Here is a 22,817-nt window from a genome sequence, read left to right on the forward strand (position 1 = left end):
AAACACGTCTCCACAATCAGCGCAGTGTACAAGTCTCCTTCTAAATAACGAAAAATTTCTGATTACAGGGTGTTTTTCAAGAATTTTGCAACCGAGTCGCATTAGGTACATAAGCCAAGACAGTATCAGCAAAAACCTTCCATTGCTAGTGTAGGAACCAAAAGGGGCGGAGTCAAACACCACAGGAAGATGTCTAAAACCAGGTGCTTTAATCACTAGTTAAATTCCCTTTAGAAATAATCTCAATATGCCATGGCAGGCTGTTTTACACTAAAACAGCAACGGAACCGTTTCAAGTTAACGAAACAAAAAATTAAAAGCTAAATACTACCACTACAACATCGCAAACATCTAAAGACACAATAAAGTACGACATAAACGCTCTTTCTAAACGACAAATATTAGACCGACCGAACTCACGTCCACAAGTGCAAAAAGTCAAAAGCACAATCTACTTTTGGTACCATTTTAAAGGTCTCGTCAGAAACCATCAAAAATTGCCACAGCTGACTATTTTTCAAGTCATCCAGGCGGGGTATTGGGTAAAGTTTTCAACCAGCAATGATCGCGCCTCGGATTAATCTCATAAGCTACAATATTGCCTCTGCGCAAGAATAAACAGCGCGGCTACAACGCCATAGGGGTACATTCAGAAAGTGATCCATCCGGGATGGTAAGTCCAACAACGTTACTCGGGTGACAGTATGCCAATCACTGATGTAACAGCACGAACGAAGCTTCTGTCATCATTTCGATTGAGAAAAACATGTTCAAGAACTTCCCAACACAAAGATTTCTAGAAAGCAAAAGGAAATTAAACAGGCTGGAAATAAAAGTATTGAATCGAACAGTCGGGCCATAACAAATGCGACATGTAGATGAAATCTGTTAAAATTCATTCCCATACTGGTCTTAAACAACACAGAAAACCTTGAAGTAAAACACGTCTCCACAATCAGCGCAGTGTACAAGTCTCCTTCTAAATAACGAAAAATTTCTGATTACAGGGTGTTTTTCAAGAATTTTGCAACCGAGTCGCATTAGGTACATAAGCCAAGACAGTATCAGCAAAAACCTTCCATTGCTAGTGTAGGAACCAAAAGGGGCGGAGTCAAACACCACAGGAAGATGTCTAAAACCAGGTGCTTTAATCACTAGTTAAATTCCCTTTAGAAATAATCTCAATATGCCATGGCAGGCTGTTTTACACTAAAACAGCAACGGAACCGTTTCAAGTTAACGAAACAAAAAATTAAAAGCTAAATACTACCACTACAACATCGCAAACATCTAAAGACACAATAAAGTACGACATAAACGCTCTTTCTAAACGACAAATATTAGACCGACCGAACTCACGTCCACAAGTGCAAAAAGTCAAAAGCACAATCTACTTTTGGTACCATTTTAAAGGTCTCGTCAGAAACGATCAAAAATTGCCACAGCTGACTATTTTTCAAGTCATCCAGGCGGGGTATTGGGTAAAGTTTTCAACCAGCAATGATCGCGCCTCGGATTAACCTCATAAGCTACAATATTGCCTCTGCGCAAGAATAAACAGCGCGGCTACAACGCCATAGGGGTACATTCAGAAAGTGATCCATCCGGGATGGTAAGTCCAACAACGTTACTCGGGTGACAGTATGCCAATCACTGATGTAACAGCACGAACGAAGCTTCTGTCATCATTTCGATTGAGAAAAACATGTTCAAGAACTTCCCAACACAAAGATTTCTAGAAAGCAAAAGGAAATTAAACAGGCTGGAAATAAAAGTATTGAATCGAACAGTCGGGCCATAACAAATGCGACATGTAGATGAAATCTGTTAAAATTCATTCCCATACTGGTCTTAAACAACACAGAAAACCTTGAAGTAAAACACGTCTCCACAATCAGCGCAGTGTACAAGTCTCCTTCTAAATAACGAAAAATTTCTGATTACAGGGTGTTTTTCAAGAATTTTGCAACCGAGTCGCATTAGGTACATAAGCCAAGACAGTATCAGCAAAAACCTTCCATTGCTAGTGTAGGAACCAAAAGGGGCGGAGTCAAACACCACAGGAAGATGTCTAAAACCAGGTGCTTTAATCACTAGTTAAATTCCCTTTAGAAATAATCTCAATATGCCATGGCAGGCTGTTTTACACTAAAACAGCAACGGAACCGTTTCAAGTTAACGAAACAAAAAATTAAAAGCTAAATACTACCACTACAACATCGCAAACATCTAAAGACACAATAAAGTACGACATAAACGCTCTTTCTAAACGACAAATATTAGACCGACCGAACTCACGTCCACAAGTGCAAAAAGTCAAAAGCACAATCTACTTTTGGTACCATTTTAAAGGTCTCGTCAGAAACCATCAAAAATTGCCACAGCTAACTATTTTTCAAGTCATCCAGGCGGGGTATTGGGTAAAGTTTTCAACCAGCAATGATCGCGCCTCGGATTAACCTCATAAGCTACAATATTGCCTCTGCGCAAGAATAAACAGCGCGGCTACAACGCCATAGGGGTACATTCAGAAAGTGATCCATCCGGGATGGTAAGTCCAACAACGTTACTCGGGTGACAGTATGCCAATCACTGATGTAACAGCACGAACGAAGCTTCTGTCATCATTTCGATTGAGAAAAACATGTTCAAGAACTTCCCAACACAAAGATTTCTAGAAAGCAAAAGGAAATTAAACAGGCTGGAAAAAAAGTATTGAATCGAACAGTCGGGCCATAACAAATGCGACATGTAGATGAAATCTGTTAAAATTCATTCCCATACTGGTCTTAAACAACTCAGAAAACCTTGAAGTAAAACACGTCTCCACAATCAGCGCAGTGTACAAGTCTCCTTCTAAATAACGAAAAATTTCTGATTACAGGGTGTTTTTCAAGAATTTTGCAACCGAGTCGCATTAGGTACATAAGCCAAGACAGTATCAGCAAAAACCTTCCATTGCTAGTGTAGGAACCAAAAGGGGCGGAGTCAAACACCACAGGAAGATGTCTAAAACCAGGTGCTTTAATCACTAGTTAAATTCCCTTTAGAAATAATCTCAATATGCCATGGCAGGCTGTTTTACACTAAAACAGCAACGGAACCGTTTCAAGTTAACGAAACAAAAAATTAAAAGCTAAATACTACCACTACAACATCGCAAACATCTAAAGACACAATAAAGTACGACATAAACGCTCTTTCTAAACGACAAATATTAGACCGACCGAACTCACGTCCACAAGTGCAAAAAGTCAAAAGCACAATCTACTTTTGGTACCATTTTAAAGGTCTCGTCAGAAACCATCAAAAATTGCCACAGCTGACTATTTTTCAAGTCATCCAGGCGGGGTATTGGGTAAAGTTTTCAACCAGCAATGATCGCGCCTCGGATTAACCTCATAAGCTACAATATTGCCTCTGCGCAAGAATAAACAGCGCGGCTACAACGCCATAGGGGTACATTCAGAAAGTGATCCATCCGGGATGGTAAGTCCAACAACGTTACTCGGGTGACAGTATGCCAATCACTGATGTAACAGCACGAACGAAGCTTCTGTCATCATTTCGATTGAGAAAAACATGTTCAAGAACTTCCCAACACAAAGATTTCTAGAAAGCAAAAGGAAATTAAACAGGCTGGAAAAAAAAGTATTGAATCGAACAGTCGGGCCATAACAAATGCGACATGTAGATGAAATCTGTTAAAATTCATTCCCATACTGGTCTTAAACAACACAGAAAACCTTGAAGTAAAACACGTCTCCACAATCAGCGCAGTGTACAAGTCTCCTTCTAAATAACGAAAAATTTCTGATTATAGGGTGTTTTTCAAGAATTTTGCAACCGAGTCGCATTAGGTACATAAGCCAAGACAGTATCAGCAAAAACCTTCCATTGCTAGTGTAGGAACCAAAAGGGGCGGAGTCAAACACCACAGGAAGATGTCTAAAACCAGGTGCTTTAATCACTAGTTAAATTCCCTTTAGAAATAATCTCAATATGCCATGGCAGGCTGTTTTACACTAAAACAGCAACGGAACCGTTTCAAGTTAACGAAACAAAAAATTAAAAGCTAAATACTACCACTACAACATCGCAAACATCTAAAGACACAATAAAGTACGACATAAACGCTCTTTCTAAACGACAAATATTAGACCGACCGAACTCACGTCCACAAGTCCAAAAAGTCAAAAGCACAATCTACTTTTGGTACCATTTTAAAGGTCTCGTCAGAAACCATCAAAAATTGCCACAGCTGACTATTTTTCAAGTCATCCAGGCGGGGTATTGGGTAAAGTTTTCAACCAGCAATGATCGCGCCTCGGATTAATCTCATAAGCTACAATATTGCCTCTGCGCAAGAATAAACAGCGCGGCTACAACGCCATAGGGGTACATTCAGAAAGTGATCCATCCGGGATGGTAAGTCCAACAACGTTACTCGGGTGACAGTATGCCAATCACTGATGTAACAGCACGAACGAAGCTTCTGTCATCATTTCGATTGAGAAAAACATGTTCAAGAACTTCCCAACACAAAGATTTCTAGAAAGCAAAAGGAAATTAAACAGGCTGGAAATAAAAGTATTGAATCGAACAGTCGGGCCATAACAAATGCGACATGTAGATGAAATCTGTTAAAATTCATTCCCATACTGGTCTTAAACAACACAGAAAACCTTGAAGTAAAACACGTCTCCACAATCAGCGCAGTGTACAAGTCTCCTTCTAAATAACGAAAAATTTCTGATTACAGGGTGTTTTTCAAGAATTTTGCAACCGAGTCGCATTAGGTACATAAGCCAAGACAGTATCAGCAAAAACCTTCCATTGCTAGTGTAGGAACCAAAAGGGGCGGAGTCAAACACCACAGGAAGATGTCTAAAACCAGGTGCTTTAATCACTAGTTAAATTCCCTTTAGAAATAATCTCAATATGCCATGGCAGGCTGTTTTACACTAAAACAGCAACGGAACCGTTTCAAGTTAACGAAACAAAAAATTAAAAGCTAAATACTACCACTACAACATCGCAAACATCTAAAGACACAATAAAGTACGACATAAACGCTCTTTCTAAACGACAAATATTAGACCGACCGAACTCACGTCCACAAGTGCAAAAAGTCAAAAGCACAATCTACTTTTGGTACCATTTTAAAGGTCTCGTCAGAAACGATCAAAAATTGCCACAGCTGACTATTTTTCAAGTCATCCAGGCGGGGTATTGGGTAAAGTTTTCAACCAGCAATGATCGCGCCTCGGATTAACCTCATAAGCTACAATATTGCCTCTGCGCAAGAATAAACAGCGCGGCTACAACGCCATAGGGGTACATTCAGAAAGTGATCCATCCGGGATGGTAAGTCCAACAACGTTACTCGGGTGACAGTATGCCAATCACTGATGTAACAGCACGAACGAAGCTTCTGTCATCATTTCGATTGAGAAAAACATGTTCAAGAACTTCCCAACACAAAGATTTCTAGAAAGCAAAAGGAAATTAAACAGGCTGGAAATAAAAGTATTGAATCGAACAGTCGGGCCATAACAAATGCGACATGTAGATGAAATCTGTTAAAATTCATTCCCATACTGGTCTTAAACAACACAGAAAACCTTGAAGTAAAACACGTCTCCACAATCAGCGCAGTGTACAAGTCTCCTTCTAAATAACGACAAATTTTTGATTACAGGGTGTTTTTCAAGAATTTTGCAACCGAGTCGCATTAGGTACATAAGCCAAGACAGTATCAGCAAAAACCTTCCATTGCTAGTGTAGGAACCAAAAGGGGCGGAGTCAAACACCACAGGAAGATGTCTAAAACCAGGTGCTTTAATCACTAGTTAAATTCCCTTTAGAAATAATCTCAATATGCCATGGCAGGCTGTTTTACACTAAAACAGCAACGGAACCGTTTCAAGTTAACGAAACAAAAAATTAAAAGCTAAATACTACCACTACAACATCGCAAACATCTAAAGACACAATAAAGTACGACATAAACGCTCTTTCTAAACGACAAATATTAGACCGACCGAACTCACGTCCACAAGTGCAAAAAGTCAAAAGCACAATCTACTTTTGGTACCATTTTAAAGGTCTCGTCAGAAACCATCAAAAATTGCCACAGCTGACTATTTTTCAAGTCATCCAGGCGGGGTATTGGGTAAAGTTTTCAACCAGCAATGATCGCGCCTCGGATTAATCTCATAAGCTACAATATTGCCTCTGCGCAAGAATAAACAGCGCGGCTACAACGCCATAGGGGTACATTCAGAAAGTGATCCATCCGGGATGGTAAGTCCAACAACGTTACTCGGGTGACAGTATGCCAATCACTGATGTAACAGCACGAACGAAGCTTCTGTCATCATTTCGATTGAGAAAAACATGTTCAAGAACTTCCCAACACAAAGATTTCTAGAAAGCAAAAGGAAATTAAACAGGCTGGAAATAAAAGTATTGAATCGAACAGTCGGGCCATAACAAATGCGACATGTAGATGAAATCTGTTAAAATTCATTCCCATACTGGTCTTAAACAACACAGAAAACCTTGAAGTAAAACACGTCTCCACAATCAGCGCAGTGTACAAGTCTCCTTCTAAATAACGAAAAATTTCTGATTACAGGGTGTTTTTCAAGAATTTTGCAACCGAGTCGCATTAGGTACATAAGCCAAGACAGTATCAGCAAATACCTTCCATTGCTAGTGTAGGAACCAAAAGGGGCGGAGTCAAACACCACAGGAAGATGTCTAAAACCAGGTGCTTTAATCACTAGTTAAATTCCCTTTAGAAATAATCTCAATATGCCATGGCAGGCTGTTTTACACTAAAACAGCAACGGAACCGTTTCAAGTTAACGAAACAAAAAATTAAAAGCTAAATACTACCACTACAACATCGCAAACATCTAAAGACACAATAAAGTACGACATAAACGCTCTTTCTAAACGACAAATATTAGACCGACCGAACTCACGTCCACAAGTGCAAAAAGTCAAAAGCACAATCTACTTTTGGTACCATTTTAAAGGTCTCGTCAGAAACCATCAAAAATTGCCACAGCTGACTATTTTTCAAGTCATCCAGGCGGGGTATTGGGTAAAGTTTTCAACCAGCAATGATCGCGCCTCGGATTAACCTCATAAGCTACAATATTGCCTCTGCGCAACAATAAACAGCGCGGCTACAACGCCATAGGGGTACATTCAGAAAGTGATCCATCCGGGATGGTAAGTCCAACAACGTTACTCGGGTGACAGTATGCCAATCACTGATGTAACAGCACGAACGAAGCTTCTGTCATCATTTCGATTGAGAAAAACATGTTCAAGAACTTCCCAACACAAAGATTTCTAGAAAGCAAAAGGAAATTAAACAGGCTGGAAATAAAAGTATTGAATCGAACAGTCGGGCCATAACAAATGCGACATGTAGATGAAATCTGTTAAAATTCATTCCCATACTGGTCTTAAACAACACAGAAAACCTTGAAGTAAAACACGTCTCCACAATCAGCGCAGTGTACAAGTCTCCTTCTAAATAACGACAAATTTTTGATTACAGGGTGTTTTTCAAGAATTTTGCAACCGAGTCGCATTAGGTACATAAGCCAAGACAGTATCAGCAAAAACCTTCCATTGCTAGTGTAGGAACCAAAAGGGGCGGAGTCAAACACCACAGGAAGATGTCTAAAACCAGGTGCTTTAATCACTAGTTAAATTCCCTTTAGAAATAATCTCAATATGCCATGGCAGGCTGTTTTACACTAAAACAGCAACGGAACCGTTTCAAGTTAACGAAACAAAAAATTAAAAGCTAAATACTACCACTACAACATCGCAAACATCTAAAGACACAATAAAGTACGACATAAACGCTCTTTCTAAACGACAAATATTAGACCGACCGAACTCACGTCCACAAGTGCAAAAAGTCAAAAGCACAATCTACTTTTGGTACCATTTTAAAGGTCTCGTCAGAAACCATCAAAAATTGCCACAGCTGACTATTTTTCAAGTCATCCAGGCGGGGTATTGGGTAAAGTTTTCAACCAGCAATGATCGCGCCTCGGATTAACCTCATAAGCTACAATATTGCCTCTGCGCAAGAATAAACAGCGCGGCTACAACGCCATAGGGGTACATTCAGAAAGTGATCCAATCCATCCGGGATGGTAAGTCCAACAACGTTACTCGGGTGACAGTATGCCAATCACTGATGTAACAGCACGAACGAAGCTTCTGTCATCATTTCGATTGAGAAAAACATGTTCAAGAACTTCCCAACACAAAGATTTCTAGAAAGCAAAAGGAAATTAAACAGGCTGGAAAAAAAAGTATTGAATCGAACAGTCGGGCCATAACAAATGCGACATGTAGATGAAATCTGTTAAAATTCATTCCCATACTGGTCTTAAACAACACAGAAAACCTTGAAGTAAAACACGTCTCCACAATCAGCGCAGTGTACAAGTCTCCTTCTAAATAACGAAAAATTTCTGATTACAGGGTGTTTTTCAAGAATTTTGCAACCGAGTCGCATTAGGTACATAAGCCAAGACAGTATCAGCAAAAACCTTCCATTGCTAGTGTAGGAACCAAAAGGGGCGGAGTCAAACACCACAGGAAGATGTCTAAAACCAGGTGCTTTAATCACTAGTTAAATTCCCTTTAGAAATAATCTCAATATGCCATGGCAGGCTGTTTTACACTAAAACAGCAACGGAACCGTTTCAAGTTAACGAAACAAAAAATTAAAAGCTAAATACTACCACTACAACATCGCAAACATCTAAAGACACAATAAAGTACGACATAAACGCTCTTTCTAAACGACAAATATTAGACCGACCGAACTCACGTCCACAAGTGAAAAAAGTCAAAAGCACAATCTACTTTTGGTACCATTTTAAAGGTCTCGTCAGAAACGATCAAAAATTGCCACAGCTGACTATTTTTCAAGTCATCCAGGCGGGGCATTGGGTAAAGTTTTCAACCAGCAATGATCGCGCCTCGGATTAACCTCATAAGATACAATATTGCCTCTGCGCAAGAATAAACAGCGCGGCTACAACGCCATAGGGGTACATTCAGAAAGTGATCCATCCGGGATGGTAAGTCCAACAACGTTACTCGGGTGACAGTATGCCAATCACTGATGTAACAGCACGAACGAAGCTTCTGTCATCATTTCGATTGAGAAAAACATGTTCAAGAACTTCCCAACACAAAGATTTCTAGAAAGCAAAAGGAAATTAAACAGGCTGTTAAAAAAAGTATTGAATCGAACAGTCGGGCCATAACAAATGCGACATGTAGATGAAATCTGTTAAAATTCATTCCCATACTGGTCTTAAACAACACAGAAAACCTTGAAGTAAAACACGTCTCCACAATCAGCGCAGTGTACAAGTCTCCTTCTAAATAACGACAAATTTCTGATTACAGGGTGTTTTTCAAGAATTTTGCAACCGAGTCGCATTAGGTACATAAGCCAAGACAGTATCAGCAAAAACCTTCCATTGCTAGTGTAGGAACCAAAAGGGGCGGAGTCAAACACCACAGGAAGATGTCTAAAACCAGGTGCTTTAATCACTAGTTAAATTCCCTTTAGAAATAATCTCAATATGCCATGGCAGGCTGTTTTACACTAAAACAGCAACGGAACAGTTTCAAGTTAACGAAACAAAAAATTAAAAGCTAAATACTACCACTACAACATCGCAAACATCTAAAGACACAATAAAGTACGACATAAACGCTCTTTCTAAACGACAAATATTAGACCGACCGAACTCACGTCCACAAGTGCAAAAAGTCAAAAGCACAATCTACTTTTGGTACCATTTTAAAGGTCTCGTCAGAAACCATCAAAAGTTGCCACAGCTGACTATTTTTCAAGTCATCCAGGCGGGGTATTGGGTAAAGTTTTCAACCAGCAATGATCGCGCCTCGGATTAACCTCATAAGCTACAATATTGCCTCTGCGCAAGAATAAACAGCGCGGCTACAACGCCATAGGGGTACATTCAGAAAGTGATCCATCCGGGATGGTAAGTCCAACAACGTTACTCGGGTGACAGTATGCCAATCACTGATGTAACAGCACGAACGAAGCTTCTGTCATCATTTCGATTGAGAAAAACATGTTCAAGAACTTCCCAACACAAAGATTTCTAGAAAGCAAAAGGAAATTAAACAGGCTGGAAATAAAAGTATTGAATCGAACAGTCGGGCCATAACAAATGCGACATGTAGATGAAATCTGTTAAAATTCATTCCAATACTGGTCTTAAACAACACAGAAAACCTTGAAGTAAAACACGTCTCCACAATCAGCGCAGTGTACAAGTCTCCTTCTAAATAACGAAAAATTTCTGATTACAGGGTGTTTTTCAAGAATTTTGCAACCGAGTCGCATTAGGTACATAAGCCAAGACAGTATCAGCAAAAACCTTCCATTGCTAGTGTAGGAACCAAAAGGGGCGGAGTCAAACACCACAGGAAGATGTCTAAAACCAGGTGCTTTAATCACTAGTTAAATTCCCTTTAGAAATAATCTCAATATGCCATGGCAGGCTGTTTTACACTAAAACAGCAACGGAACCGTTTCAAGTTAACGAAACAAAAAATTAAAAGCTAAATACTACCACTACAACATCGCAAACATCTAAAGACACAATAAAGTACGACATAAACGCTCTTTCTAAACGACAAATATTAGACCGACCGAACTCACGTCCACAAGTGCAAAAAGTCAAAAGCACAATCTACTTTTGGTACCATTTTAAAGGTCTCGTCAGAAACCATCAAAAATTGCCACAGCTGACTATTTTTCAAGTCATCCAGGCGGGGTATTGGGTAAAGTTTTCAACCAGCAATGATCGCGCCTCGGATTAACCTCATAAGCTACAATATTGCCTCTGCGCAAGAATAAACAGCGCGGCTACAACGCCATAGGGGTACATTCAGAAAGTGATCCATCCGGGATGGTAAGTCCAACAACGTTACTCGGGTGACAGTATGCCAATCACTGATGTAACAGCACGAACGAAGCTTCTGTCATCATTTCGATTGAGAAAAACATGTTCAAGAACTTCCCAACACAAAGATTTCTAGAAAGCAAAAGGAAATTAAACAGGCTGGAAATAAAAGTATTGAATCGAACAGTCGGGCCATAACAAATGCGACATGTAGATGAAATCTGTTAAAATTCATTCCCATACTGGTCTTAAACAACACAGAAAACCTTGAAGTAAAACACGTCTCCACAATCAGCGCAGTGTACAAGTCTCTATCTAAATAACGAAAAATTTCTGATTACAGGGTGTTTTTCAAGAATTTTGCAACCGAGTCGCATTAGGTACATAAGCCAAGACAGTATCAGCAAAAACCTTCCATTGCTAGTGTAGGAACCAAAAGGGGCGGAGTCAAACACCACAGGAAGATGTCTAAAACCAGGTGCTTTAATCACTAGTTAAATTCCCTTTAGAAATAATCTCAATATGCCATGGCAGGCTGTTTTACACTAAAACAGCAACGGAACCGTTTCAAGTTAACGAAACAAAAAATTAAAAGCTAAATACTACCACTACAACATCGCAAACATCTAAAGACACAATAAAGTACGACATAAACGCTCTTTCTAAACGACAAATATTAGACCGACCGAACTCACGTCCACAAGTGCAAAAAGTCAAAAGCACAATCTACTTTTGGTACCATTTTAAAGGTCTCGTCAGAAACCATCAAAAATTGCCACAGCTGACTATTTTTCAAGTCATCCAGGCGGGGTATTGGGTAAAGTTTTCAACCAGCAATGATCGCGCCTCGGATTAATCTCATAAGCTACAATATTGCCTCTGCGCAAGAATAAACAGCGCGGCTACAACGCCATAGGGGTACATTCAGAAAGTGATCCATCCGGGATGGTAAGTCCAACAACGTTACTCGGGTGACAGTATGCCAATCACTGATGTAACAGCACGAACGAAGCTTCTGTCATCATTTCGATTGAGAAAAACATGTTCAAGAACTTCCCAACACAAAGATTTCTAGAAAGCAAAAGGAAATTAAACAGGCTGGAAATAAAAGTATTGAATCGAACAGTCGGGCCATAACAAATGCGACATGTAGATGAAATCTGTTAAAATTCATTCCCATACTGGTCTTAAACAACACAGAAAACCTTGAAGTAAAACACGTCTCCACAATCAGCGCAGTGTACAAGTCTCCTTCTAAATAACGAAAAATTTCTGATTACAGGGTGTTTTTCAAGAATTTTGCAACCGAGTCGCATTAGGTACATAAGCCAAGACAGTATCAGCAAAAACCTTCCATTGCTAGTGTAGGAACCAAAAGGGGCGGAGTCAAACACCACAGGAAGATGTCTAAAACCAGGTGCTTTAATCACTAGTTAAATTCCCTTTAGAAATAATCTCAATATGCCATGGCAGGCTGTTTTACACTAAAACAGCAACGGAACCGTTTCAAGTTAACGAAACAAAAAATTAAAAGCTAAATACTACCACTACAACATCGCAAACATCTAAAGACACAATAAAGTACGACATAAACGCTCTTTCTAAACGACAAATATTAGACCGACCGAACTCACGTCCACAAGTGCAAAAAGTCAAAAGCACAATCTACTTTTGGTACCATTTTAAAGGTCTCGTCAGAAACCATCAAAAATTGCCACAGCTGACTATTTTTCAAGTCATCCAGGCGGGGTATTGGGTAAAGTTTTCAACCAGCAATGATCGCGCCTCGGATTAACCTCATAAGCTACAATATTGCCTCTGCGCAAGAATAAACAGCGCGGCTACAACGCCATAGGGGTACATTCAGAAAGTGATCCATCCGGGATGGTAAGTCCAACAACGTTACTCGGGTGACAGTATGCCAATCACTGATGTAACAGCACGAACGAAGCTTCTGTCATCATTTCGATTGAGAAAAACATGTTCAAGAACTTCCCAACACAAAGATTTCTAGAAAGCAAAAGGAAATTAAACAGGCTGGAAAAAAAGTATTGAATCGAACAGTCGGGCCATAACAAATGCGACATGTAGATGAAATCTGTTAAAATTCATTCCCATACTGGTCTTAAACAACACAGAAAACCTTGAAGTAAAACACGTCTCCACAATCAGCGCAGTGTACAAGTCTCCTTCTAAATAACGAAAAATTTCTGATTACAGGGTGTTTTTCAAGAATTTTGCAACCGAGTCGCATTAGGTACATAAGCCAAGACAGTATCAGCAAAAACCTTCCATTGCTAGTGTAGGAACCAAAAGGGGCGGAGTCAAACACCACAGGAAGATGTCTAAAACCAGGTGCTTTAATCACTAGTTAAATTCCCTTTAGAAATAATCTCAATATGCCATGGCAGGCTGTTTTACACTAAAACAGCAACGGAACCGTTTCAAGTTAACGAAACAAAAAATTAAAAGCTAAATACTACCACTACAACATCGCAAACATCTAAAGACACAATAAAGTACGACATAAACGCTCTTTCTAAACGACAAATATTAGACCGACCGAACTCACGTCCACAAGTGAAAAAAGTCAAAAGCACAATCTACTTTTGGTACCATTTTAAAGGTCTCGTCAGAAACGATCAAAAATTGCCACAGCTGACTATTTTTCAAGTCATCCAGGCGGGGCATTGGGTAAAGTTTTCAACCAGCAATGATCGCGCCTCGGATTAACCTCATAAGATACAATATTGCCTCTGCGCAAGAATAAACAGCGCGGCTACAACGCCATAGGGGTACATTCAGAAAGTGATCCATCCGGGATGGTAAGTCCAACAACGTTACTCGGGTGACAGTATGCCAATCACTGATGTAACAGCACGAACGAAGCTTCTGTCATCATTTCGATTGAGAAAAACATGTTCAAGAACTTCCCAACACAAAGATTTCTAGAAAGCAAAAGGAAATTAAACAGGCTGTTAAAAAAAGTATTGAATCGAACAGTCGGGCCATAACAAATGCGACATGTAGATGAAATCTGTTAAAATTCATTCCCATACTGGTCTTAAACAACACAGAAAACCTTGAAGTAAAACACGTCTCCACAATCAGCGCAGTGTACAAGTCTCCTTCTAAATAACGACAAATTTCTGATTACAGGGTGTTTTTCAAGAATTTTGCAACCGAGTCGCATTAGGTACATAAGCCAAGACAGTATCAGCAAAAACCTTCCATTGCTAGTGTAGGAACCAAAAGGGGCGGAGTCAAACACCACAGGAAGATGTCTAAAACCAGGTGCTTTAATCACTAGTTAAATTCCCTTTAGAAATAATCTCAATATGCCATGGCAGGCTGTTTTACACTAAAACAGCAACGGAACAGTTTCAAGTTAACGAAACAAAAAATTAAAAGCTAAATACTACCACTACAACATCGCAAACATCTAAAGACACAATAAAGTACGACATAAACGCTCTTTCTAAACGACAAATATTAGACCGACCGAACTCACGTCCACAAGTGCAAAAAGTCAAAAGCACAATCTACTTTTGGTACCATTTTAAAGGTCTCGTCAGAAACCATCAAAAGTTGCCACAGCTGACTATTTTTCAAGTCATCCAGGCGGGGTATTGGGTAAAGTTTTCAACCAGCAATGATCGCGCCTCGGATTAACCTCATAAGCTACAATATTGCCTCTGCGCAAGAATAAACAGCGCGGCTACAACGCCATAGGGGTACATTCAGAAAGTGATCCATCCGGGATGGTAAGTCCAACAACGTTACTCGGGTGACAGTATGCCAATCACTGATGTAACAGCACGAACGAAGCTTCTGTCATCATTTCGATTGAGAAAAACATGTTCAAGAACTTCCCAACACAAAGATTTCTAGAAAGCAAAAGGAAATTAAACAGGCTGGAAATAAAAGTATTGAATCGAACAGTCGGGCCATAACAAATGCGACATGTAGATGAAATCTGTTAAAATTCATTCCAATACTGGTCTTAAACAACACAGAAAACCTTGAAGTAAAACACGTCTCCACAATCAGCGCAGTGTACAAGTCTCCTTCTAAATAACGAAAAATTTCTGATTACAGGGTGTTTTTCAAGAATTTTGCAACCGAGTCGCATTAGGTACATAAGCCAAGACAGTATCAGCAAAAACCTTCCATTGCTAGTGTAGGAACCAAAAGGGGCGGAGTCAAACACCACAGGAAGATGTCTAAAACCAGGTGCTTTAATCACTAGTTAAATTCCCTTTAGAAATAATCTCAATATGCCATGGCAGGCTGTTTTACACTAAAACAGCAACGGAACCGTTTCAAGTTAACGAAACAAAAAATTAAAAGCTAAATACTACCACTACAACATCGCAAACATCTAAAGACACAATAAAGTACGACATAAACGCTCTTTCTAAACGACAAATATTAGACCGACCGAACTCACGTCCACAAGTGCAAAAAGTCAAAAGCACAATCTACTTTTGGTACCATTTTAAAGGTCTCGTCAGAAACCATCAAAAATTGCCACAGCTGACTATTTTTCAAGTCATCCAGGCGGGGTATTGGGTAAAGTTTTCAACCAGCAATGATCGCGCCTCGGATTAACCTCATAAGCTACAATATTGCCTCTGCGCAAGAATAAACAGCGCGGCTACAACGCCATAGGGGTACATTCAGAAAGTGATCCATCCGGGATGGTAAGTCCAACAACGTTACTCGGGTGACAGTATGCCAATCACTGATGTAACAGCACGAACGAAGCTTCTGTCATCATTTCGATTGAGAAAAACATGTTCAAGAACTTCCCAACACAAAGATTTCTAGAAAGCAAAAGGAAATTAAACAGGCTGGAAATAAAAGTATTGAATCGAACAGTCGGGCCATAACAAATGCGACATGTAGATGAAATCTGTTAAAATTCATTCCCATACTGGTCTTAAACAACACAGAAAACCTTGAAGTAAAACACGTCTCCACAATCAGCGCAGTGTACAAGTCTCTATCTAAATAACGAAAAATTTCTGATTACAGGGTGTTTTTCAAGAATTTTGCAACCGAGTCGCATTAGGTACATAAGCCAAGACAGTATCAGCAAAAACCTTCCATTGCTAGTGTAGGAACCAAAAGGGGCGGAGTCAAACACCACAGGAAGATGTCTAAAACCAGGTGCTTTAATCACTAGTTAAATTCCCTTTAGAAATAATCTCAATATGCCATGGCAGGCTGTTTTACACTAAAACAGCAACGGAATCGTTTCAAGTTAACGAAACAAAAAATTAAAAGCTAAATACTACCACTACAACATCGCAAACATCTAAAGACACAATAAAGTACGACATAAACGCTCTTTCTAAACGACAAATATTAGACCATCCGAACTCACGTCCACAAGTGCAAAAAGTCAAAAGCACAATCTACTTTTGGTATCATTTTAAAGGTCTCGTCAGAAACCATCAAAAATTGCCACAGCTGACTATTTTTCAAGTCATCCAGGCGGGGTATTGGGTAAAGCTTTCAACCAGCAATGATCGCGCCTCGGATTAACCTCATAAACTACAATATTGCCTCTGCGCAAGAATAAACAGCGCGGCTACAACGCCATAGGGGTACATTCAGAAAGTGATCCATCCGGGATGGTAAGTCCAACAACGTTACTCGGGTGACAGTATGCCAATCACTGATGTAACAGCACGAACGAAGCTTCTGTCATCATTTCGATTGAGAAAAACATGTTCAAGAACTTCCCAACACAAAGATTTCTAGAAAGCAAAAGGAAATTAAACAGGCTGGAAATAAAAGTATTGAATCGAACAGTCGGGCCATAACAAATGCGACATGTAGATGAAATCTGTTAAAATTCATTCCCATACTGGTCTTAAACAACACAGAAAACCTTGAAGTAAAACACGTCTCCACAATCAGCGCAGTGTACAAGTCTCCTTCTAAATAACGAAAAATTTCTGATTACAGGGTGTTTACATATTACATATAGTGTCCTTTTTTAGTTAATAACCGGACACTTTTCCCCCCAAAAGCCCACATGAAACCATATTCTGCAAAGAAGTAACGTTTGCCAATAAGGGCTCAGTAGATTTTGTATCTATGTGTATGAGTTCCTTGGCTACTTTTTCCTCAGTTTGTGTCCGAGGCCATCTAACATGTTTTCCTAACAAAATTTACTGTCGCAGATGAGCGATAGCCCATCTTGCATGAGGCCTTAAGTGTGTGTGTGTGTGTGCGTGTGTGTGTTATAAGCTTCGTCAAGGGGCCCCTCTTTGCACAGCTGCACAGACATGTCTTTTCTAGGTTGCTTAATAAATAAATTTAGACACAGGAAAACATGAGGGTAGCAGAATATGTAGTTTATTGAGAATCACTATCATACACATATTCTGGGGAGGGAATAGGTCTTGTAGTAGAATAATTTGTAGGTTAAAGTTCATATGATGTGTTTGTAGCAAAGCTACTATCATCATCAGTGTAATGAATAAATGGGCCCTCCACAGAAGTTATGGGAAGAAGTTGAGCTTCAGTTTGAGTGGAAGCATGAACATAAGATGGAATGATACGATAAGCGGGAGAATAAGAAAACCCGTTGGGTAGAGGTGAGGAGTAGAGACGTTCCAGCAGAGCTGTAACATTGATGGCCAAAAAAGCCAGTTGATGACGTATATATTCACCCAGGCCTGTGAGATTGAGCAGCTGAGAGAGAGAAAGTCCAGATGCAGGTGGGCCTTGATCAGCTGGACAGAGATCAGAGAGAAAGGACTGAAATTTGATAAAGCAGTAGTGGTAACACTTAAAATATATTCACATAAATACATGTACAAGCACATGCAAAGAACGTAGGGAAAAGGTATCAATACATGACATGGAAAAAGCATAAAATTGGAAAAAACACACTCGTACGATGTTTTGAGAAAACACACACACACACACTCACAAAAATGTCAAGAGAAACACACACACATATACTCACAGAATGTCTAAGAAACACCAAAAAAAAAAAACCCATAAACAAACAGAATTAGAGAAGAAGTATGTGTAAGATTAAGCAATAATACAAATATATCTCACCCATAATGAAGAAGTGATATATCCAAATTGTTCATTTCAATGGGTGACGAGATGCGCACAGCTCGATTACCGGAAATGGGAATGGCAGTAAGGGCCTTGGAAAATGTTTAAAATACCCAAAAGAAAAACATGAAGATAAGGGGATATCTAATGGCTGAAAATGTGTTTTAAGGGGATTTCAGAATAAGGAAAGCTCGTTCTAATGGTATTTTAAAATCCAATAAGTTGTTTTAAGGGGAATCAGAAAAAAGGCATTAATAAAGCATATTGGGATTCCAAAAGAATGAGATAATTGGGCGTAACCTAAAGATAAGACTGTATAAATAGGGCATTGAATCCGTGCTTAGATTCAGATCACTTTTGGGACGTCTCACGGGGGGATCTCATATTGTTTTTTTTAACAATAAACTGGATTTTTGCTTCTCTCATCTATCTTGTTCATTGCATCTTTCTGATCAGTAAATTGAGGATTATTGTATTGACTAACTAGAGGAAATTCAGCAACCTAGTCATTTTAGATACGGCAGTTGTTTTTTTGTCATATCGTCAGATCACTAGTCAGACCAGAGAGCTAATTTTTTTAAATGTATAAAAGTCTGTGAAAACTCTCCCCTTTCTGAGCCATTGTCTCTAGCCCTGTAGCTAGTCTCTACTCTGATGAGCCAGCTGCCTTCAGCTAAAACATTTGCATTAAATGCATACAGTATGTTGCGATAAACCACAACAGAAGATCTGATACAGAAGCCAGGTTTGTTCATGTTTAGCATCATTGAACTACAGGCACTTTTTAAAAATGTTAGTTTAGTTTAGTAGATATACACATGATAAAAATTAATCAAGAACTTCATTCATTCATTTTCATTCATCTTCCGTAACCATTTTATTCTGCCCAAGGCTGTGGTGGATCCGGAGCATATCCCGGGAACACTGGGCAGGAGGTGGAACAGTCCATACATGCCAGTTCATCACAGGGCACCATGCACATCCACATTCACATCTAGGGGCAATTTAGTGTAACCAATTCACCTACTGGTACTCCAGTTTCCTCACCCAGTCCAAAGACATGCGTTGTAGGCTAACTGGCATTTCCAAATTATCTGTAGTGTGTGAATGGTCCAGGGTGTCCGCCACCCTGTGCCCCAAGTTCCCTGGGATAGGCTCCAGGCTACCTGCGACCCTGTGTAGGATAAGTGGTACAAAAAATGGATGGATGGATAATTTTATGTGGGTTTTTGATTTTTTCAGACTGGACCAAGGAAAAACACAGGAAGAGAACGTCTGGCTTACGCATGTAACCCTGTTCCCTGAGAAGGGAACGAGACGTTGGGTTTAGCATAACACTATGGGGGATGGCAATTAAACGCGTCGCGTGATATAAATATGGCAAAAAAGAGCCAAGCCAGAGGGTCACTGCAAGACACTTGATCCCGGGGTGGAATGAAAATCCAGGCTGTAATAACGAATTAATGTGTGTGGCGTAGACCACCCTGCAGCAGCACACACATCCTGTAAGGATACCCCTTTGGACAAAGCCTTCACGGAGGCGACTGCCCTAGTTGAATGAGCCCTTATGCCTAGAGGTGTAGCGAGACCGCACGCCTCATAAGCAATAGAGATTGCTTCCACTATCCAATTAGAGATGACTGACTCTAAGGGCTCAAATGGGGCCCCTGACAGACCTTCCAGGACCACAGAAAGGTCCCAGGAAGGTATGCGTGGCCTGCAGATGGGCCTCAGCCGCCTGACACCACGCATGAACCTCGAACTTAGAGGACGTTGCCCCACAGAGGCTCCATCAACAGGGGCGTGGCTGGCCAAAATGGGGGCTCAGTGCATTCCACTAAGCATTAAATGCCACAGTGTCACAGTTTGAAATGCTGCGTTGTTCTGAAAGGCTCTGACCAAGGCTTAATATAGGTCTATTCATACCTGTCTCACACACTACAGTCTACACAACTTGGCATTATGAGCTTTTTGACATTTTAATTAAAATGTATAAAATACTATCAAAGAAAATAAGTCTGTACATTTTGTTCCTCAACGAACAAACATTGTTAATTTATCCTCAAAGGTAAAACATTGATCCTTAAGGTCAAATTATGTGCCTTAATAATGTTCCACAAACTAAAGGTACAAAAAACTAACAAGCATTTGCTCTGGGCACTGGAGGTCAACGGTTAAGGCTCTGGGTCTCCCTCTGTTGGGCCCTTGAGTTAACCCTCTCTGCTCCAGGGGTGCTATAATCATTATATCATGGCTGACACTGTGGTCTGTGTTCTGTGCTCTGACCCCAACTTCCTAACAAGCTGGGATATGCGCAGAAAATAATTTGACTGTGCTGTAATGTACATGTGACAATCAAAATCAATCAAAAGACTCCTTAACTGTGCTAAATGAAATCTTGCATTGCACACAATAAACACCTCTTGAACCCTGCATACAGCATTTGAGAGAAAACAAAGCTATCAACTTGTTCATTCTCACACATTCTGACAGAAATATTTTCTCTTCCCTGAAGATATTTCAATTATTTTCACCCAACAGTTTACATTCTGGTCTTGTCATTTAAGTTATGTATGACTTGTTCTTATATATCATGCAAACGAATCACAATGTGTAGTAATGATAAAGTGGTCATGTTACTCCTGTTTGGCTTCTTTATCATTTTAAACCCTGTGAACCTTGTTTACATTTGTGGGTGTAATAAAAAGCATCTAGTTTTGTAACAACTACTGACTCACACACAGCCTGGGTATGCAAGCTGGATTAAGAGAAGGAGGAGCAGTAAACATAACTACGGTCTGTTACAGTAAACACAACTACGTCGAGCAGGTGAGTCTCGCCAAACAGGTACTTTCCTTCCTGGTAAGCCTTATTTAATTTACTTTGCATGGGAGGGCACCTCCATTCAACCTATGTTAGGGCATTTCCAAATGACATTTACTTACTCCTTCATTTACTTTCATGTAGGCCATTTCCTGTTATTACTGGCATATTTAATCCACAATAAACAAATATCCTCCTCCTGGATAGTTTAGTTTAGTAGATATACACATGATAAAAATTAATCAAGAACTTCATTCATTCATTTTCATTCATCTTCCGTAACCATTTTATTCTGGCCAAGGCTGTGGTGGATCCGAAGCATATCCCGGGAACACTGGGCAGGAGGTGGGACAGTCCATACATGCCAGTTCATCACAGGGCACCATGCACATCCACATTCACATCTAGGGGCAATTTAGTGTAGCCAATTCACCTACTGGTACTCGGTTTCCTCACCCAGTCCAAAGACATGCGTTGTAGGCTAACTGGCATTTCCAAATTATCTGTAGTGTGTGAATGGTCCAGGGTGTCCGCCACCCTGTGCCCCAAGTTCCCTGGGATAGGCTCCAGGCTACCTGCGACCCTGTGTAGGATAAGTGGTACAAAAAATGGATGGATGGATAATTTTATGTGGGTTTTTGATTTTTTCAGACTGGACCAAGGAAAAACACAGGAAGAGAACGTCTGGCTTACGCATGTAACCCTGTTCCCTGAGAAGGGAATGAGACGTTGGGTTTAGCATAACACTATGGGGGATGGCAATTAAGCTCGTCGCGTGATATAAATATGGCACCTGTGAACTGCGCCATCAGCCTCTATTATCTGAAGCGAAGATGAGAATGAGAATACCCTAGGGTAGGGCCTGTTCAAAAAGAGCCAAGCCAGAGGGTCACTGCAAGACACTTGATCCTGGGGTGGAATGAAAATCCAGGCTGTAATAACGAATTAATGTGTGTGGCGTAGACCACCCTGCAGCAGCACACACATCCTGTAAGGATACCCCTTTGGACAAAGCCTTCACGGAGGCGACTGCCCTAATGGCCCTTATGCCCAGAGGTGTAGCGAGACCGCACGCCTCATAAGCAATAGAGATTGCTTCCACTATCCAATTAGAGATGTGCTGCTTTGACACAGCATCCCCTCTACTGTCGCCGCCAAAGCAGACCAGCAGCTGCTCCGACTTACACCACTGGCCGGAGTGGTGGACGTAAGTACAGAGAGCTCTTACTGGACACAGCAGGTGCATTCTCTCTTCTTCCAGTGTGGGGAATGGAGGAGGGCAGAAAGCCTGCACTGCAACACCACAGGGTGGGCAGCCGATGTAAGCACCTTAGGAGACAGGAAGGCCTTGGCTAATCCAAGGGCAAAGTCAAGTCAGGAAGGGGCAACAGAGAGAGCTTGTAGATCTCCTACTCGCTGGAGAGATGTCAGGGCCAGCAGAAGAGCTATCTTTAGAGTCAGAAGCTTCTCAGGGGCTGACTCTAAGGGCTCAAATGGGGCCCCTGACAGACCTTCCAGGACCACAGAAAGGTCCCAGGAAGGTATGCGTGGCCTGCAGATGGGCCTCAGCCGCCTGACACCACGCATGAACCTCGAACTTAGAGGACGTTGCCCCACAGAGGCTCTATCAACAGGGTCGTGGCTGGCCAAAATGGGGGCCACGTAAACCCTGATTGTAGAAGGAGCCCACCCCGCTGAGAAACGTCCATGTAAGAACTCCAGGACTGTAGCTATTGCAAAGTTCACTGGGTCTTCAGTGAATCCCTGCAGATGGGTATCTCCCAAGTAGTGCTATCTAGCAGGGATATTATCTCTGAGAACCATATTCGAGCTGTCCAAATATTCCCAGAATGTACATTGCACTCACTGACAAACTTTCCTTCTGCCCAGAGAAGAATTAGTTGCACCTGC

At 40.6% G+C, this 22,817-nt stretch overlaps 18 non-coding genes across 18 annotated transcripts; all 18 read right to left on the reverse strand.

The window, feature by feature from the left end:
• Positions 1-475: 475 nt before the first annotated feature.
• LOC128635038 (U4 spliceosomal RNA) lies at positions 476-616 on the reverse strand. The gene has a single exon (XR_008397952.1). It is a non-coding gene; the product is annotated as a U4 spliceosomal RNA (small nuclear RNA).
• A 798-nt stretch (positions 617-1,414) lies between these two features.
• LOC128635028 (U4 spliceosomal RNA) lies at positions 1,415-1,555 on the reverse strand. The gene has a single exon (XR_008397942.1). It is a non-coding gene; the product is annotated as a U4 spliceosomal RNA (small nuclear RNA).
• A 798-nt stretch (positions 1,556-2,353) lies between these two features.
• On the reverse strand, positions 2,354-2,494 carry LOC128635030 (U4 spliceosomal RNA). Its single transcript, XR_008397944.1, has one exon. It is a non-coding gene; the product is annotated as a U4 spliceosomal RNA (small nuclear RNA).
• Positions 2,495-3,291: 797 nt separating this feature from the next.
• Positions 3,292-3,432, reverse strand: LOC128635021 (U4 spliceosomal RNA). Its single transcript, XR_008397935.1, has one exon. It is a non-coding gene; the product is annotated as a U4 spliceosomal RNA (small nuclear RNA).
• Positions 3,433-4,230: 798 nt separating this feature from the next.
• Positions 4,231-4,371, reverse strand: LOC128635039 (U4 spliceosomal RNA). Its single transcript, XR_008397953.1, has one exon. It is a non-coding gene; the product is annotated as a U4 spliceosomal RNA (small nuclear RNA).
• Positions 4,372-5,169: 798 nt separating this feature from the next.
• On the reverse strand, positions 5,170-5,310 carry LOC128635029 (U4 spliceosomal RNA). The gene has a single exon (XR_008397943.1). It is a non-coding gene; the product is annotated as a U4 spliceosomal RNA (small nuclear RNA).
• A 798-nt stretch (positions 5,311-6,108) lies between these two features.
• Positions 6,109-6,249, reverse strand: LOC128635040 (U4 spliceosomal RNA). Its single transcript, XR_008397954.1, has one exon. It is a non-coding gene; the product is annotated as a U4 spliceosomal RNA (small nuclear RNA).
• Positions 6,250-7,047: 798 nt separating this feature from the next.
• Positions 7,048-7,188, reverse strand: LOC128635034 (U4 spliceosomal RNA). The gene has a single exon (XR_008397948.1). It is a non-coding gene; the product is annotated as a U4 spliceosomal RNA (small nuclear RNA).
• A 798-nt stretch (positions 7,189-7,986) lies between these two features.
• LOC128635022 (U4 spliceosomal RNA) lies at positions 7,987-8,127 on the reverse strand. Its single transcript, XR_008397936.1, has one exon. It is a non-coding gene; the product is annotated as a U4 spliceosomal RNA (small nuclear RNA).
• Positions 8,128-8,930: 803 nt separating this feature from the next.
• Positions 8,931-9,071, reverse strand: LOC128635042 (U4 spliceosomal RNA). The gene has a single exon (XR_008397956.1). It is a non-coding gene; the product is annotated as a U4 spliceosomal RNA (small nuclear RNA).
• A 798-nt stretch (positions 9,072-9,869) lies between these two features.
• Positions 9,870-10,010, reverse strand: LOC128635036 (U4 spliceosomal RNA). The gene has a single exon (XR_008397950.1). It is a non-coding gene; the product is annotated as a U4 spliceosomal RNA (small nuclear RNA).
• A 798-nt stretch (positions 10,011-10,808) lies between these two features.
• On the reverse strand, positions 10,809-10,949 carry LOC128635023 (U4 spliceosomal RNA). The gene has a single exon (XR_008397937.1). It is a non-coding gene; the product is annotated as a U4 spliceosomal RNA (small nuclear RNA).
• A 798-nt stretch (positions 10,950-11,747) lies between these two features.
• LOC128635041 (U4 spliceosomal RNA) lies at positions 11,748-11,888 on the reverse strand. Its single transcript, XR_008397955.1, has one exon. It is a non-coding gene; the product is annotated as a U4 spliceosomal RNA (small nuclear RNA).
• A 798-nt stretch (positions 11,889-12,686) lies between these two features.
• LOC128635024 (U4 spliceosomal RNA) lies at positions 12,687-12,827 on the reverse strand. Its single transcript, XR_008397938.1, has one exon. It is a non-coding gene; the product is annotated as a U4 spliceosomal RNA (small nuclear RNA).
• Positions 12,828-13,624: 797 nt separating this feature from the next.
• Positions 13,625-13,765, reverse strand: LOC128635043 (U4 spliceosomal RNA). The gene has a single exon (XR_008397957.1). It is a non-coding gene; the product is annotated as a U4 spliceosomal RNA (small nuclear RNA).
• A 798-nt stretch (positions 13,766-14,563) lies between these two features.
• On the reverse strand, positions 14,564-14,704 carry LOC128635037 (U4 spliceosomal RNA). The gene has a single exon (XR_008397951.1). It is a non-coding gene; the product is annotated as a U4 spliceosomal RNA (small nuclear RNA).
• Positions 14,705-15,502: 798 nt separating this feature from the next.
• On the reverse strand, positions 15,503-15,643 carry LOC128635025 (U4 spliceosomal RNA). Its single transcript, XR_008397939.1, has one exon. It is a non-coding gene; the product is annotated as a U4 spliceosomal RNA (small nuclear RNA).
• Positions 15,644-16,441: 798 nt separating this feature from the next.
• LOC124628923 (U4 spliceosomal RNA) lies at positions 16,442-16,582 on the reverse strand. Its single transcript, XR_006983692.1, has one exon. It is a non-coding gene; the product is annotated as a U4 spliceosomal RNA (small nuclear RNA).
• Between the last annotated feature and the right edge of the window lie 6,235 nt (positions 16,583-22,817).

The sequence above is a fragment of the Ictalurus punctatus genome, chromosome 14, assembly GCF_001660625.3.
Source record: "Ictalurus punctatus breed USDA103 chromosome 14, Coco_2.0, whole genome shotgun sequence".
NCBI classification, from domain to species: Eukaryota; Metazoa; Chordata; class Actinopteri; order Siluriformes; family Ictaluridae; genus Ictalurus; species Ictalurus punctatus.